At 67.0% G+C, this 16,681-nt stretch overlaps 1 protein-coding gene across 1 annotated transcript in view; it reads right to left on the bottom strand.

Moving 5' to 3' along the window:
• NCOR2 (nuclear receptor corepressor 2) overlaps positions 1-12,565 on the bottom strand; it is a 163,425-nt gene extending 150,860 nt beyond the window's left edge. The window contains exon 1 of the mRNA XM_062182215.1: positions 12,512-12,565. The gene's annotated coding sequence lies outside the window, so the exon portion shown is untranslated. The remainder of the gene's footprint in view (positions 1-12,511) is intronic.
• Positions 12,566-16,681: the final 4,116 nt, after the last annotated feature.

Below are 16,681 nucleotides of genomic sequence, written 5' to 3'. Positions count from 1 at the left end.
GACCCCTCGCCCATGTCCCAGAAAGGAAGAGGGAGGCAGGGGCCAGCCTTCGGCCCCAGGAAGCACACAGTAGGCACTCCCTGCAGCATCAGGGCACACAACAGGCCAGACCAGCTCAGGCTGCTTGATGGTGGGGGTGGGGAGTGACTGCCCCCAGAGGACAGTGGGCAATGTCCCAACACTTCCTGTCGCCACAAGGGGTGCCACTGGGGTCTACGGTACAGAGGCTCGGGGTGCAGGCCGGTCCCTCCCAGGGTGAGCAGCGTCCAGGCTGAGGCCCCGCCCCTGCACCAGGGCAGGCAGCTCAGGGACACCTGCTGGGGGCAGGGGACGTCACAGGCTCAGGCTCAGGGAGCGTCCCCACACAGGGCTCCCCCTCCTGACCCTGCCCCCACCCTGCCAGGCCTAGAACGTGGGGTCCAAAACCTCCTCCAAAACGGTCACTTCCAGGGAGGCCAAGGTCAGACCTGTCCGTCTTCCCGGGGGCCCACCTGCACCAGGCAGTCTCCCGCCCGGGCCGGCAGGAACGTGGCTGGGTGGCTTTGTTTTGTTTTGTTTTCTCACATGCAGGCTTTCTGCTTCTCCACTTCCCAACACATAGAAAACACATTTGTGCTGCTTCTTCAAAACCAAAAACGTCTTTCTGGTAAGGCAGTGCCAAACCACAGGCCAGGCGGGCCCCCGGGGCTCCCACGGGCGGGGACCTGGCAGGGGGAGCCGCGCCTCAGTGGAGATGGGAGCAGCGCCCGTGGCGTCGGCACGTGGACACCCAGGGGTGCTCGGGACTGCAGACACCGGCATCGCCTGAGTGGCCGTCCCCAGGGAGGACCCCCGCGTGTGCCTCCAAACACGCTCCCAGGCCCGAGAGCACCAGCGCTGATAACAGACACAGGAACCGCGGCTCGCGACGCGGGCCTCAGCCCCTGCGTGTGGGGAAACCAAGGCACAGAGCCACAAGATGCAGGAAGGTGGCCGAGGATGTGGGGCTGCAGGAGGGGGGAGGGGCCCTGTCTGACCACTGCAGAGGGAAATTACTGGGTGGAATTATATAAAAAGCTGTCCATACGCGACCACTCCGACCTACAAAGCTGACCGACCCGGTCGGCTCCCCTCGGAGCTGCCACAGCCACGCAGGACGCCCAGGCCCGTGGTAGCATAAGCCATGGGCACAGGAGAAGCCCACGCCCAAAGGAGAGGTGGCAGCCTCCAGAGAGGGGCTCGGGTGCCCTGAGGCCACTGGAATTGCTCTTCCCTGGGCTCTGGCGCCGTCCCCTCTTCCCCCAGCGGCCTCGCAGGAGCCTCCCGGCTGGGCTCGCCGCAGGCAGAAGCATTGCAGCTGCAGGTTCCTGGACGCAGGCCCAGGGCCTCGGGCAGGAGGCGGGGCCGCTTTCTTCCCCTTTTCCAGAACAGCCAGGAAGGCAGCGGCCCTGTCCGAGTCAGGAACACCTGCCCCCACGGCTTGCCCGGCAACACGCCGGGGACATGGCGGCTCCCTGGCGTGGCTGGGGTCAGGAGTCCCCCTGGATTCCAAAGAACGCTTTTTAAAGGAGGCACAAACCTCCCTTCTTCCCCTCTTTGTTGCCTCTTCCCTACTCCCAAGCACGGGATGTGAGGTCCCCCTCTCTCCTCTGTGTCTGTCAAGAAACTGAGTTGGGGCCGGCGCCTGTGACCGCGGCATCCCACGTGGCGCCGGGTCGAGTCCTGGCTGCTCCTCGCCCTATCCAGCTCTCTGCTAATTCGCCTGGGAAGCAGCTGATGAGGGCCCAAGTGCTTGAGTAGCTTTTGCGGTGTGGGAGACCCGGGTGGAGTTCCCAGCTCCTGGCTTCGGCCTGGCCCAACTCTGGCCACTTGGACATTTGGAGGATGAACCAGCATGGATGCAAACTCTCTCTCTCTCTGTAACTCTGCCTTCCAAATAAGTCAATCATGGGGAAAAAAAAAAAAAAAAACTGAACAGTCACCCAGTTCCAAAGTCACTGGGGCACAGTGGCGGCCTCAACGCCCGTGTCCTGCTCGGGGACAATGGGCTCTGTCACAGGCGGCTGCAGGTCACAGCCTGGGGTCGGCGTCTGGCTACCACCAGGGTGCAGGCAGCTTCCTGCCGGAGGCTGCCTGCAGTCCTTGGCTTGCGGCCCCGTCCTCCACCCGCGAGGCCAGTGCGGTATCCCAGGTCCGGGGCCCTCCCGCCTCCTCTCGGGAGGACAGCCACGACTCCACTGAGCCCCGCAGAGTCCAGGGAAAGCCCCATGGACGCCGCCTCTGCCGCGGGCTCAGAGCATCTGGGGGAGGGGGGCCGCTGTGCCCTCCCCACGGGCTCCAGCTCTGCGCACTGAGGAGGCCCAAGGCCCCACCCTCGACGAGGGCAGACTTGGGTCTGTCGCCTTGTGGTGACTACAGGTCCCCAAGGCTGCAGGATCCGACTTCTGATGGGAACACAAATCCGGCAGGGGGCCCTAGAGTCCCCTCTGCAAGTGCCAAGGACCCGATGGGCGAGCCGCGGCTCCGCCCGCCCTACCCAACATCGCACACTAGACCACTACCCCAGGGGACATGGAAGGCACTGCCGGAATCCATGCTGCCCCACATCCATGCGCCCCAGGCCGCCAGCGACGCCGGCACCCACCCAGAAGCCTGGGCAGGGGCAGCGTGGCTGGGTGTGACACTCTTGCGTGCGTGTCCCAAGCCCCAGCACCACAGCGCTCACAGCACAGCCAGTGCCTGCCAGGACGGAGGTGAGGGAGACGGCCAACAGGGGCCGTGGAGTCGGGGACCACCTAGAGCTGCGGGGGATGTCTGTGGCAGGGCCAGCGCCCGCCCCCAACAGCGGCTGAGGACCCGTCTCAGAGCCGGGGGCCCCAGGGTGGTGCAGACAGGGACGGGGCGAGCCCTGCCCCAGAGCAGCCTCGTGGCACCAGCAGCATCAGCGCGCGACCCCTACAGACGCCGGCGGGCAGCACCCCTCACTGCCTTCCCCTGGGTCCCCTGGGTCTCCTTCCTGGCACAGGATCTCAGATGCGGTTTCACCCCAGTTCACGGGTCTGGAAAAAACCAACAGCAGCCCGGCGGCGGAGCCGGGTCTCCAGTGCACATGGCCCACGCCCAGCCCTCCTCCCGGTCCTGGGCTGCCCGGCAGTCCCCCTCACCCACAGCCTGGCGTCCAATCAGGGCCTCGCTCCCCTGAAAGACCCCCGTGCAGCGCGTGCTCCCCATCTTGGCGTCAGAGCACCTGCTGCTCCTGCCCTGGGCGCCCCTCACCCGGGCTCAGCCAGGACGGCGGGAGTCCGAGGTCACGCAGCAAACCTGCAGAGCAACACAGGGGCACGGCCGCGGCCGGCTCAGCCTGGCCACCAGGAGCAGCACCGCACAGCAGCCAGAGCCCCGGTGCCGGCAGACATGGCTTCCTGCCGGCCCTGCGGCTGCTATTTATAGCTGAGCACGGAAGAACCTCCCGCAAGGCACAGCCAGCCGCAGCCTGGGAGCTTGCAGGTGACCCCCCCGGGGTTGGGGGGACGGGCTGGGGCGGGGCAGGGCGGGTGGACCCAGGAAATGCCCCTGGTCCAGGGGGAGGGACTCGAGGATGGACCATGACAGCTGCCCAACAGGAAAAGGCTGCCGACCACGCCCTGCACCAACCACCACGGTGCCTCAGTTTCCCCTCTGTGCACAGGGAAATGGACCACTGTAGGGCACCGTGAGGCTCGAATGAGGATGGAAAGCCAGCCGGCACCCCCACCACGCCCTGCCCAGAGACCAGACACAGGCACCCCCTGCAAGTGCACATCTTCCACAGCTCACCAAGGGCCCAGGGGGCGGGGCACGCAGACGCCGCCATTCCACAGAGGCACAGAGCCACGGAACTGTACCGGGAGACGCAGGGCGCCCCAGCGCTCGCTGTCCTGGAGCCGGCCAGGGATCCAAACCCAGAAGACAGAGCTGGCCTGGGCCCTGCAGCTCGCTTCCTGGGGTCAGGGGAGGCCACAGGGCCAGGAGGGAGCAGCACCCAGAGGCTGCGCGCCCGTGGGAACGCAGGCCCCAAGTCCCTCGCCGGCAGCTGGGTCGCCAGCTCCCTCCGAAGACACGAAGGGAAGCTGGATGCAGTGGCCACGCCGACAGCGGCCCCTCCGCGCCAGCAGCCACGTGGCTGCCACTCCCACAACCTGACCGCAGGCGTTGGGTGGACAGGGAAACCGAGGCCCTGCCATGGGGTCAGGGGAGAGACGGCCTCGGGGGAGGGGAGGTCTGTGGGGAGCAGCAGGGGCCCAGGGACAAGGGAAAGGTGACAGACACATGGATGACTCGGGCACTGGGGAGCCTGAGCGGGGGAGGGGAGCCATGCCTAGCACAGCCCTGGAACCCGGGGCACAGCAGGGAACCCCCGCCCAGCAGGGGTGATGACCCCAGTCAGACAAGCAAGTGAAACCACAGCTGAGAAGAAAACCTGGGAGGATGCGGGAGAGCAGGAGAGGGGGAGGGGGAGGGGGAGAGGGAGGGGAGGGGGAGAGGGAGAGGGAGGGGAGGGGGAGAGGGAGAGGGAGGGGAGGGGGAGGGGAGGTGAGCAGAGACCTCACAGGGAGGGGGTGGGGTTTTGAGACAGACACCTGGGGAGCAGTGCCCTGGGCAGAGCGATGCAAAGGCCCTGGGGCAGGGGCCCTCCCATGGCAAGGAGGCCCATTGTAGCCGGACACGGGGACACAGCCTCATGGGCTAAGGGAAGGGCCTGGCCCAGCACAGACCCAGAAGCGCGGCTTCTGGGCACGGAGGGGACTTGTGTTGGGCTCCAGAGGCCAGCGCGATGCCAGGATGCAGCTAGGCCAGGGTGCCAGGACCACTCACGGGACCACAGCACAATGGCAGCACTTCTCTCTTCTCTCTCGCCCCAGACGCAGGCAGGCGGCTGCTGGGGACTCCAGGCGAGAACCCAGCCCAGGCCTCGTCGGCCCGTAGCCCATGGCCTTCCTTGGCTCGGCTACATCGCCGCGACCTCTGCCCCACATGTCTGTCCTCTTCCTGAAAGGCCCCCGGTCATGGCGACCCAGGCTGACCCAGGCTGACCTCGGCTAACAAGCCCTGCCTGCGAGGCCTCTTCCCCAAGGCAGTGAGCGAGGGCTGAGTGGACGCGGGTGTGGGGAGGGCGGGGCCTGGGCCAGGGCGCAGGTGGGAGGAGGTGGGGAAGGCAGGCGGAGGCGTGGCGTGGGCAGGTGTGCAGAGGAGGAGCTCGCCCCTCCATGCCCCAGCACCTGACGGAGCACCCAGGCCCCTGGCTGCTGCTGGAGCCACAGAATGGCAGCCCCTAGGCCCCGGGCAGGCGGCAGAGGCCCGGCATCGTTAGCCTAACGAGCAGCCTGGTGCCAGGAGGGTTGCCATGGCCACGGAGACACCGCAGGCAACACTGCTGGAGGTCTCGGCGGGCACTGCAGGGTTCAGCGTGAGGACAAGGGGGTCTCCAGGCACCCCCTCCCCACGGGGCCTGGCCTCTGGGACTTGTGACTTGGAGCACTCCCCAGAGAGGCCCCCGGGGACTCCAGGAAAAAAAATGGACTCTCCATCCACCTGCGCCTGGAGACCTGTGGGCGGATCCCATCCCTCTCGGTGCACAGAGGTCACAGCACTGGGGGGCAGAGCTGGTGGGAAGGGTCAGAGGTCATGTGGCTCTACCTGCTATGGCTGCAGCCACTGCCCGGGGTTGAGGGGGAGACCAGGAGGGCCACGGCAGGGTGGGGGGCATCTGGGACCACTCTGGGTCCTGTGCCCACACTCGTGGAGGCAGCCCAGGATGGGGCTCTGGGGCCAGGGGCCAGACGGGAGGAGGCTGGGCGCGTCCTGCAGGAGTGACCACGCCTCAGTGGAGCCCGGCACCCCTGCTTCACCACCACCCGAGGCCGTGGCACACCCCACCCATTTCCCTGCTGGGCAAACCAAGGGGCTTTCTGCAGAGAGAAAGGGGGCTCAGAGCACGGTTCCCTCCGGACCTAAAGCTCTGAATTATAGACGCAGGCCAGGAAACGGAGCCCCCTGAGAGCCTCAGCCAGGGGCTCCCGGGACAGACACACACGCACGCAACACCCCCTCAGTGCACCCGCCCTCAGTGCACAGAGACCGGCTCCCGCGTGACGCCCACAGCCACGGCCCAGCTCCCTCTGCCCCTGTCCTTGCGTGGCCCCAAGCTCTGAGCCGGCAGCAGAAGCAGCGGGGAGGAAGGAGACGCCGTGGGCACGGACACAGCCACAGCACCACCCCCAACACCCCCTGTGCCACCGCCCAGCTCCCCCAGGCCCAGCGCCCCCTGCCCTTCCCGTCCAGTCACTCACTGCCATCCAAAGACCCTGCCCAGCCGTCACCCAGGCCCTGACCACAGGACGCTCCTCGGAGCCAGGCCCTGGCTTCCTCCCTCACACGGCTGCGCACACCCACAAGCACCCAGCGGGAACGTGCGTGGAGTCATCTTACAAAGTGCCTTCCCTCTCTGCTGGGAAGACCCCCAATGCTGCATCTGACAAACCAGAGGGCAGTCAGCTGACAGGGAAGAAACACAAACCAACCAGCCGCCAGGACAGACCAGGCAAAACCAAAACGCAGACTGGTGACTGCTGGAGGCAGACTATAAACCCGGCTCTGAACTTCCCAGCAGCCAAAGCGAAAAAGGCAACAGGCGCATCTCGACTGAGCTCCTGAGAACTACCTAGCACCATACAGCCGGTGCTGTGGCAACTGCACAGCAGACAAAAGACGGGGTGTGCCTCGGGGGAGAAGGTGCTGGTGCCTTCACCGCCCCCTTCCTGCTGCATCGCTGCCTTCAACAGCCAGCGCCAGCCACGGGCAGCGGCCTGACACAGGCGTCAGCAGGGACAATGGCCAGGGCAACCTGACCTTCAAACTCACCCCTCTTGGAGCCCCAGCACCCTCAGCGTGGAGACCCGGAGGCAGCTGGGTCTCAGGATCACAGAGGGTCTCTGTGAAATGCCCCTCGGTCCCAAGCCCTCAGCTCTGCGGACAACGAGCACAAAGCTTCACCGGGGGACGCAGGGTCTGCACCTCATAGCCCTTCTCTCGCTCTAACGTACCGGGCACGGCGGGTGAAGCCGCTGCCTGGAGCCGCATCCCACACAAGCACAGGTTCCTGTCCCGCTGCTCCACTTCCGACCCAGCCCCCTGCGAATGCACCCGGGCAAGCAGCAGAGGGTGGCCCCAGGGCTGGGGCCTCTGCACCCACGTGGGAGACCAGGAGGAAGCTCCTGGCTCCTGGCTGCAGTCTGGCCCAGCCCAGCCGCTAGAAGCATCTGGGGAGGGAACCAGCAGATGGAAGCTCGCGCTCTCGCTCTCTCTCTCTCTCTCTCTCTCTCGCTCTCTCTCTCTCTCTCTCTCGATCTACCTTTCAGATACATAAATAAATCTCTTCTTTTTTTTTCTCAACCATTAAAAAATGCAGAAAGCAGATTTAGCTTAGCCCAGACAAGAACAGGAGGCAGCCAGACACGGCCGAGGGCCGCACGTGGGCCAGGATCATCTGGGAGCAGGCTGCAACTCGGGCCGTGAGCATTCGCTGCGCCAGTCTGGGAGTGCGTCTCTACAGGGCACACACACGTGTCCGTCTGAGGCCGACAGACGCCGAGCGTCTCCCAGGGAACGCACAGGGACCAAGCTGTGACCGCCTGCAGGGACCGAGCCTGGGAGGCCAGGCGCCCGGGCACGCCTATAATATGTATTTTTTTCTAATTTCTGGAGACTCCTCACACGCGTGCATTTAATTCCATTTTTCCAAGAACCGTCTGCGGTCCCCTCCTATAAAAGGCAGCATGGTCCCCCCTAAAGTGTTCGCTGGGCAGCCTCTACAGGGAGCAACGCTCACGGCGCACTCGCCCTGTCGGGGCCCCGGAGTCACGGAAAGCAGGTCTGCGCCAGGTGTGCCGTGCAGGCGCAGGCCAGGGAGGCCGGGAGGCGCCTGGAGCCACTGGGTGTGCAGCTGGGCTGGGCTGCATGGACCGGGAGGGGTCGGCCTGGGAGGGAGGCGGGAGCCCACACAAACAGTCCCCACAGCCAATGAGCGGCCCAGGACGGGTGGGAGCTGCCAGCCCGGTGAGCCTCTTCGAATCCATCAAAACTGAGTCAAGGTAAAATTCCGCCCCGGGCTCGCAGCTCCAGTGCCGGCAGATCTAGAACATTCCGCCGGGGCTGCAGGGAGAGGACGGGGCGGGGGAGGTAGAGGCGGCAGAGGCGGCCGGCATCCCTGGGCTGGCTTTGGGAAGCATACCCTCCAGCACCGCTCACCACGCAGACCACGCACAAGGGGGTCCCTGGAGGCCCGGAGCCCAGGCCCGCTCCCCGGCCCTGAGCCGATCTCATCCTGCAGCCCACACCGGCTGACGCGGCAGCCACGGGCCACAGCCGCAGGTGGCCGCTGAGACTGAACTTCATTAAAATTAAATTAAAGTACAGCTCAGCTGCTGCCTCGCTGGTCACGTTCAAGTCTCAGGAGCCACCGCACCCCGTGGCCTGGCCTCAGACGGCAATTTCCACCGAGCAGGGCACCCGCCGGACGGCAGGGACCTGGACTGCACCATTTGAACCCAGGTCTGACCTCAAAGTAGCCCCTCCCAGAACCACCAAGGCCACTCTCCCTGCTGGAGAGAAAGAGCAGCTCCCCCGCCCCCCCCCCAGCCCGCCCCATCCCCAGCACCGCACCCCTCCCCACCCCCCACCCCGCTCCAGGCTGCAGGAGACCACCAAGGCCTCCAAGGCCCCAGATGACACAGGGTGGCTGCAGGCAGAACAGCACTCCTCCAGGTCCAAGGGCAGAGGGAGGGAACCGTGCCCGTCACAAGGCACTTCCCAGCAGCCTTCGGGCCGGCGCTGTAGCATAACAGGTAAAGCCGCTGCCTGTGGTGCCGGCATCCCTAATGGGTGCCAATTCCGGCTGCTCCACTTCCCATCCAGCTCTCTGCTGTGGCCTGGGAAAGCAGTAGAAGATGGCCCAAGTCCTTGGGCCCTGCACCCAGCTCCGGCCATCGTGGCCATCTGGGAAGTGAACCAGCGGATGGAAGACCTCTCTCTCTCTCTCTCTCTCTCTCTCTCTCTAACTCAGCCTTTCAAATAAACAAGTCTTTAAAAAAAAAAAAAAAAAAAAAAAGGTGGTAAGGGAGCCCACCTATGCCAACCTAGGTTCACACCACCTGAACAGGGAAACCTTGGCTCTCCAACAGGTACCCAAAGCAACAATGGCAGCTCCCCAGGGAGTGGCTCAGTGCACCCCCATCTCAGAGAGGAGCAAACTGGGGCCCCTAGACGTGAACGAGCCCAGCGTCGGACAGCTCACGGCTGCAGAGATGGCAGGGACACCCCTGCCCCGTACTCCTCTCCACAGCCCCCAGGTCACACGAGGGCACCCACATTACGCGAGCAGCGGGCACCAGCCCGAGCAAACCCCTTGCAACCAGCTGAGCCCAGGCCTGCACGCCGGCTGCTCGCTCAGGGCTGGTGCACAGAACACGGCCCAGGTGTCCCGGACACTTGCTCAGGGTGACTCCAGATCTACCACCCAGGCGATGAGGAGCAAAGCCAGGCCGGGCGTGGGAAGGGCCCAGGCGAGGACCGGGGTGCTGAGGGTGGCGAGGGGCCCACCCCTGTGCGACCTTGGACTGGCCACACCCTCGCAGGAACAAGGGCCCCCGGGGCAGCCAGCCCCCACACACCCCCAGGCCCCAGCTCTCCCCTGATGGAGATTTCCGGAGCCAGAGCTGAGCTGCTCCACACCACGCTCAATAATTCAAAACCATGTTTCCATTTCAAAATAAACACGGCCCTGTCGCCAGGGCAAACGCCAAATTTGCATGAGTGTGGAAGATAAACCTCAAAGACAGGCCCGCCCTGCCACTGGCACCAGCCCCCTCCCCAAACCCTGGGGAGGACGGGATCTGCTGCCCCAGGGCTGCCATCTGCAGGTGCTGCCCACATAGGAAGCAGCGTTGCCCCGGCCAGCCCAAGGCCCTCCTGCACCCACCCTCTCCAGGCTGAGACCTCCGCCTGCCTCTTAACCTCTCTGCGCCTCAATCCCACCATCAGCAAGACAGGGCCACAGCAGCACCACCCCCCGGAGGTCACGCAGAGCCACCAGGACCCCGGCAGGCAGGAGCCCTAGCGCATGGTGAGAGCCGTCGCCGTCACTGCGGTCCGGACGGTTTCCAAGCTCCCACACCATGTTCCCGTGACGGTTCCCCTGCCTCCAGGCCTGCTCCGTGGCGCTCAGCTGACCTTTCCTGAGCCCACCTCCCTGGGGAGACACCCCTAGACCCACCTGGGGGACAGAGGCCCTGTCCGCTGCCGCCCTTGGCCGGGCCCCAGCAGTCCAGGCTCGGCGCCTCCCTGCCCGGTCCCTGGGGCGTCTCAAGCAGGAATTACCAGCCCTTGCAGCGGGCTGGGTCCCAGAGGTGTCACCCGGGAGGCGCGTGAGACATGAAAGGGAAATGGAGGGGAGCACCCACAGCAGAGGCTCGGCCCCCACACCAGAGTGCATTGATGTCGGATCTTCCGCCCTGGGACCTGAACCTCTCTCCCCCTGCGGCTGGGTGACTGTAGTTACCCTCCCCCATCTGGGAGGGAAGCACCAACTTCGCCCCCTGCAGGCCTGGCGTGGGGGGAGGGGGGGACCCAGAGGAAGGGATGCCCCCTCCCAGACAGGGGAAGCCACCAGGCCCCCACACACTGGCAGGTGGGAGCCCCAGCTCAGGACGCCCAAAGGCAAATTCATGTTCACAGAGAAAAGAACTGACTGCACACCAGGCCAAACGCCGGCCCCGCCAGAGGGGTCCGGGGGGTGGGTCTCCATCTCTCACAGGGGCCTGACAGCCCCGGTACTGTCTGCGTGGAGTTATCAATAGTATCGATCCCTGAGCAGCTGTAAATAGCTCAGGAGAAGCGGCCAGGGCTGGGCCCCGCTCCCGCCCCCACGTCTGGGCCCCGGCAACAAGGCTCCCCTGGCACCGGCGCCGGCGGCGGCGGCCGCAGTAAATTTCCAAGCAGGAACACGGTGGGCGGCGCAGGGATGTCAGACAGCTGCGGGTCGCCCTCCACGCCCCGCCAGCTCCACGGAGGCCCCGGCACGGCCAGGCTCAGAGGCCACCTGCCCGTGCCCACCGGCAGGGGTGGGAGGAGGGCCCGCTCCCTGCACAGACCCCACCCCGCCCTGCCCAGGCAGAGGGGAGACAGACAGCTCCCGGTGGCGGTGTCCAGGCCACCCGGTGCTCACCGCGCACCTGCAAACTGCCCCCAGCCTCACTGGGCGTGTGGGAGCCTGCGGCCCGGCCGGCCGGGTTAGGTAACCCGCCGGGGTCACAGGGTTAGCAAAGCAGAACAAGATCCGAACCAAGCAGCAGGCTGCCAGGCTAACTGCCCTGCCCCCTCCTCAAATTAAGAAAAAAACAGGCCACCCACCACGTGCACCGCAGAGCCCGGAGGCCCCCTCCCGACCCAGCCCCAGTTTAAAACTGGCGGAGCCAAGGCCGCCGATAACACGCAGGGCTCCCCCACCCGGCCCCGGGATCCTCGCCTCCCTCCCTCCCTCGCTCTCACATCCTTCCTGCAAATCTGCAAAGAGGAAAAAAAATCATAATAAAACCAGTTCTCACCGACAGGGGGGAGGGAGGCGGGGCGGAGGCTGAGCGCGCGCAGCGGATCCGCCCCCGCTGCCCGCACCAGACCCGCGGGCCCGGCGGCCGCTCGCTTCCAAAAAACAAACCCACGCCGCAGCGGCAGCGCCGGGCGCCCCACGCTGACGGGCCCGGGCGGCGGCAGCACGCGGGTCCCGCGCCCTCCCACGGGCGCCCAGGGCGGCGAGCAGGCGTCCCACGCGCGCCCCCCGCCACGAGGGCCTGGGGCTCCCCGAGGCGGCCCCGCTCCGGATCCCACCTTCCCAACCAAACTCGTGGCCTCGCGAGGATCCGCACCGCCCCGGGCAGGCACCAGGAAGCGGCTCGAGGAGGCGTCACCGGGCGCCGGAGGCAGGCCCGGACCCCGCGCGGGGGCAGGGGCGCGCGCCGCTGCGACCCCGCCCAGCGCCCTCGTGCAGATCCCCCCACGCGCCCCTCCACAGCTGCCAGATCGGGGCGGGGCGGGGGGCTGGGGTGCCACCTCCACAGACTCCCCAGAGACGCCGGAAAATAAGGCGCAGCGTCGCCCCCCACCCCCGAGCCCGGCGCTGCTTCGGAGGGGAGGGGGCGCTCGGCGAGCCAAGCCCCCAAGGCGGGCGCACGCGGCTGGGGACCACCCTGCGCCTCTCCAGGCGCCCCCCCGCCCACCCCCGCGCCACTTCCCTCCCGCCCGCCCCTCGCCGCGGAGCTGGAGTTCCCCTAAGTTCCCCGCGCCCCCAAGCACGCGGGCCGCAGCGCTGACCCGGCGCCCCCGGAGCGCCAACTCCGAACGCAAGGGCCCCGCCAACTCCGCCGCGTGCGCCGCCCGGGAGTCCCCCTCCCCCGGAAGCGCGCCCCCAGCCCTCTGCGGAGACCCCTGCACCCCGACTCACCTCCCGGAGGTGGCGGCGGCGGCGGCGCCGGGCTCGGGGCACGCTCGGGCCGCCCGGGCGCTCAGGCGAGTGGCGGTGCCGATCGGGCTGGGGGCGCGCAGCAGGCCCGGCCTGTGGCCCGGGCGCGATCCTCCGCCGCCGCCTCCTAGGGCGCCGGCCCCGGGTCCCGGGCCCGCAACTTGGCGCGCATGGCGGGGCGCAGGGCGCGGGCGCACGGCTCAGGCGGGGCGCGGGGAACGCGGGGCTCCGGTGCGGCCCGGCCTGCCCGCGGCTCCGCGCTCCCCGGCGGCGGCGGCGGCGGCGGCGGTGGCGGCCGCGGGAGGGGGAGGAGAGGCGGGGCGGGAGCCCGGGAGGCGGTGGCTCGGCCTCGCCGCTCCCGACTCCCCGCCCGCACCGACGCGCCCCGGCCCGGCCCCCTCGGGCTCCTTAAAGGGCCCGCGCCGCCGCCCCGGGCTCTGCGCGCCCCTACCCGCGCGCGTCCCCGCGGCCGCACACTCGCTGGGGCGCGACGCCGAGTTTCTTCCTGGCAGCTCCGGCGAGGGGGAGAGCGCCTCTCATCCCGCCGCCCTCTTCCCTCCTCCTTCTCCTCCTCCTCCCCCCCCCCACTCCCTGGCCCCAGACTCTCCGGAATCGGTTTCCGTCGCTAACTTGTAACTCCGGAGAGGCAGCTGCTGGGGAGGGGGCACGTGCGGGCCACTGGAGCTGCCGCAGACGCTGGGGTGCAGCCTGTCCCCCGATAGGCGCGCTCCGGGCCTGGCCAGGCAGGAGGTGCAGCCCAGGTGGACACAGCGGGCCCCAGGCCTGCGCAAAGCCTGGGCAGGAGCCCCCACAGGGAAAGGCAGGCAGAGCTCATACCACGCAGCGGGCACCTGCACTCCGGCCAGGGGGAGAGCTTGGGGCTGGTGAGTGCGCACCCACTGGGGGACATTCAGGGACGCACGGCCGACCGCGGTGGCGACACATGCGTGCAGGAGCGTGCCCGTGGGGCCGCACGCCCACGTGTGCCCACGCACCCCTCCAAGGTGGCCCCTGCGGCCGGGGCTCCAGGCCGCAGCCGCCCTCCCTCCCCCTTCTGCCCTTCCCTAAGATGTTGAAGAGTTTGAATTTTTTTTTTTTTTTTTCAGTTCAACTTTCCTTTTTTGGAGTGACTTCTCAGCAGATTCACTTCTGCCATCTGCCAACATCTGAGAGCCCCCAGAGGGGGGGGGGATGGCCGCGGCGGGGCGGCGGCCCTGCGGTTTCCAGGGGCCCCCGGGCGCCTCCGCCTCCTGCGGGATGCTGGCCTGGCTGCCCTGCCCCCCCGCGGCGCGGCCCAGGGTCCGGGCTGGAGGCTGGTGCAGAGGGCATCTGAGGCCAGCAGATCTGGAAAGAGGGAAGTGCGCCTAGCAGACTGCAGTCGGGAACGGGAGGGGTCGCCAGGCCAGCCCCTCCCTCCTTGTGGTGGGTGAGCACCGCCCCCCAGGCTACACACACACACACACACACACACACCATCCTCCTGGGGCCTGCATTTCAGAGTCCTCTGGCTTCAGGGGGTCCTCAGCTGATCAGCTCTGCAGGAGGACTCCTTGGGGGGGGGGGTCTCAGCTGATTCTCCCCCAGCTCTGTCTCCCAAGGGTTCTCGGGCAGAGGCAGGGTCGTTGGCCAGGCTGGGTGGGGCGCAGGTGCGTCTGCTTCGCAGTGTCGCAGGGCTCACCAGGAAGCCCCTCGCCAGGACTTCTGGGCCCACCATGTTGCAGCTGGAGGCCCTGCAGCCGCGGCCGGGCTGGGGGCTGCTTTCCCACCTACCCTGCCCACCCCGGCTGCCCCTCCTGCTGGGCTGCAGGGGACAGGACAGGCACACTGAGGCCCTGGGGACCTCCTGAGTGCCCCCTCACAGGAGGGCTGCTGCAGACCCCACCCCACAGAGGGGAAGTGAGGCCTAGGAGGTGAGGAACAGAGGGTGCCCGCCTCCCTCTGCTGGTGACTCCACATGGTGCCCGGAACCCTGGCTCAGGGAGCTGGAAGCCGGCCACCCTCAGCCCCCACCACTGGCTCCCTAGTGGCTCCTCTGCCCGCCAAGCTGCACTGTTTGTTCCTGGGCTCCGGGCGGCAGCCCCAGGGATCCCCGTGCTATTCATGGGAACAATGGTTTTAAAAAACCAAAACTCAGACAGTACCCCTGGCAGCTGTGTCTCGGCCTTTGTGAGGGCCAGCTTCCCATAGTCCCATTTTACAGGTAGGAAGACTGGGGCTGAGTTAGGGAAGTCACCCGAGGACGTTGGGCAGTGTGTAGTAAGTGGCCCAGGTCAGAATGGAAGGGGGGGGGGTGTCGCACCCAGGGGCCTCTGGCACTGTACAACACCAGGTTAAGCCGCCACGTGGGATGCCTGTGTCCCTGTCTGGAGTACTGGTTCGAATCCTGGCTGCTCTGCATTCAATCCCGCTCCCTGCTCACGTGCCTGGGAAAGCAGCAGAAGACGGCCCAAGTGCTTGGGCCCTGCACCCATGTGGAATTCCAGACTCCTGGCTCTGGTGGCCCAGCCCCGGCTGTTGTGGCCATCTGGGGAGTGAACCAGCAGACAGAAGATTCTCTCTCTCCCTCTCCCTCTCCCTCTCCCTCTCCCTCTCCCTCTCCCTCTCCCTCTCCCTCTCCCTCTCCCTCTCCCCCTCTGTCTCTCTGTAACTCTGCTATTCGAGAACACAAATCATAAAATAAATAAATAAAATGCAAGAATGCCAAAAGCCAGGTGGTATTTGCCAGAGAATGGGGGAGGGGTCTCTGTGTGCTCACTGAAAAGTTCCTCCCTCATGTGCGGGGGGGGGGGGGGGGACAGCAGAGGGGGCGGAACCTCCCTGAAAGAAAGGGCGCCTCTTTCTAGAATGCCTGCTGTCAATGGGGGCACCCCAGATTTCCATGCTCACTTATTGAGCACCTACTGTGTGCCGGGCGCTGTGCACCAGGCAGTGAAGGAGTCCAGGAGAAGCCGGTTTGTGTGGTGAGTGAGGGCATCCAGGGACAGGAGGAAGCCAGTCCCAAGGGTAAGAAAACAGCTGGGCCTTCCCAGGGAAACCAACTGCATGTGCAGGGGATTGATCGGGGCCAGGGCCTCCCCAGGGGCGCCAGGAGCCCCTTCCACTTCCGCAGCCCCGAGCAGGAATGGCAGCACCCCCCCCTCCGCCTCCCCGCCCTGCAGCAGGAAAATGCAGTGTCAGCCCCGGGCTGCTCCCAGCCTGCAGCTGTACTTATGACGCTGCGTTTCAGAGCCGAGGCACAGCCTGGAGGATGTCTGGAACCCACACCCCTGCTGCTTGCCCCCACCCCACCCCCACCCCAGGGGCTGCCCCAGCCGTGGGCTTCCGCTCCCGTGGGGCAGGCGCGCACACGGGCACCGACACGGGCGAGGCATCCAGCCAGGATGGTGGTCCCTGCAGTCTCGCCCACGCTCCCGGTGGCCAGAGACCAGGGGTGCCCGAACGGCTGCCGGTGGATGCCAGTGGATACTGGTGGACGCCGGTGGGCCTCAGAGGGCCGGGGTGCAGCGGTCAGCAAGCCCAGTGCACTGAGGGACAGGTCTCCAGGCTGAGCTGCGCAGCGCACCCGTCACTCACAGACAAACCCGGGGCCCGTTCAGGTGCGTGTGGGTACTTCTGCAAGGATCCGCACCTATCTGGAAGTGCCTGCCCAGTGCTAGGCGGAGCTGGGGCGGCAGGCAGAGCCCGCGTGCAAGCCTGCCCTTGTGCCGTGGTGGGCGAATGCGGCAGAGGGGGCGAGGCCAGGGGAGGACACCCCCCCCCCGGGCGTCTGGGCAGCAGCCCTGGGTGGGAACTTGCAGGTTGCACTCAGCCCGGGCGTGAGGGGGAGGCCGCGTGGGCACTGGGGCTGGGGTTGCAGGGGACGCAGGAGGCACCAACAGCACCGCTGGCCTCCAGGCCGGGGGAGGCCCTGGGGACTGGGGATTGTGGGCTTGACCGTGTCCTCCCGGGCGGACACACAGTGAGAAGTCTGGCTTCTTCCTGAGTTGGACACCCCCACATGCACTTCTGGAAGCTTTTCAGGCCCAGGAGGTCCCCATTCCATTCCCTCCCAGCCTCCCTGAAAACATCAGGAATGAGCCCCTGGGTGGCCTGACCCCCCCCCCCCATCGGCCTGGGAAGCAGGCAAAGCCCCGCCCCCAGGGCAGCAGCTGG

Source organism: Lepus europaeus, chromosome 23 (genome assembly GCF_033115175.1).
Source record: "Lepus europaeus isolate LE1 chromosome 23, mLepTim1.pri, whole genome shotgun sequence".
Lineage (NCBI taxonomy): Eukaryota > Metazoa > Chordata > Mammalia > Lagomorpha > Leporidae > Lepus > Lepus europaeus.
Note: the sequence above shows the minus strand (reverse complement) of the source record. Positions and strands in the feature narration are given on the sequence as shown.